Raw genomic sequence first — 787 nt, forward strand, 5'->3', positions numbered from 1 at the left:
AATCCTAGTAAAGAAATATTCTCGGAATTGGACGAAATAAAAGCCCAGAGGCCTATTTTCTCACGAAGCTTCCGGAAGTCCGAAGGAGAGACGAAGAGGGGCCACGAGGGCGCCAAACCCTAGGGCGGCGCGGCCCCCTTGGCCGCGCCGGCCCGTGGTGTGGGCCCCCTGTGCCGCCTCTTGACCTGCCCTTCCGCCTACAAATAGCCTCCGTGACGAAACCCCCGATGCCGAGAGCCACGATACGGAAAACATTACCGAGACGCCGTCGCCGCCGATCCCATCTCGGGGGATCTCGGAGATCGCCTCCGGCACCCTGCCGGAGAGGGGATTCATCTCCCGGAGGACTCTACACCGCCATGGTCGCCTCCGGAGTGATGAGTGAGTAGTCTACCCCTGGACTATGGGTCCATAGCAGTAGCTAGATGGTTGTCTTCTCCCCATTGTGCTATCATTGTCGGATCTTGTGAGCTGCCTATCATGATCAAGATCATCTATATGTAATTCTATATGTTGCGTTTGTTGGGATCCGATGAATAGAGAATACTTGTTATGTTGATTATCAAAGTTATGCTTATGTGTTGTTTATGATCTTGCATGCTCTCCGTTATTAGTAGATGCTCTGGCCAAGTAGATGCTTTTAACTCCAAGAGGGAGTACTTATGCTCGATAGTGGGTTCATGCCTGCATTGACACCGGGACGAGTGACGAAAAGTTCTAAGGTTGTGTTGTCTTTGTTGCCACTAGGGATAAAACATTGATGCTATGTCTAAGGATGTAGTTGTTG

Source organism: Lolium rigidum, chromosome 1 (genome assembly GCF_022539505.1).
Source record: "Lolium rigidum isolate FL_2022 chromosome 1, APGP_CSIRO_Lrig_0.1, whole genome shotgun sequence".
Classification (NCBI taxonomy): Eukaryota; Viridiplantae; Streptophyta; class Magnoliopsida; order Poales; family Poaceae; genus Lolium; species Lolium rigidum.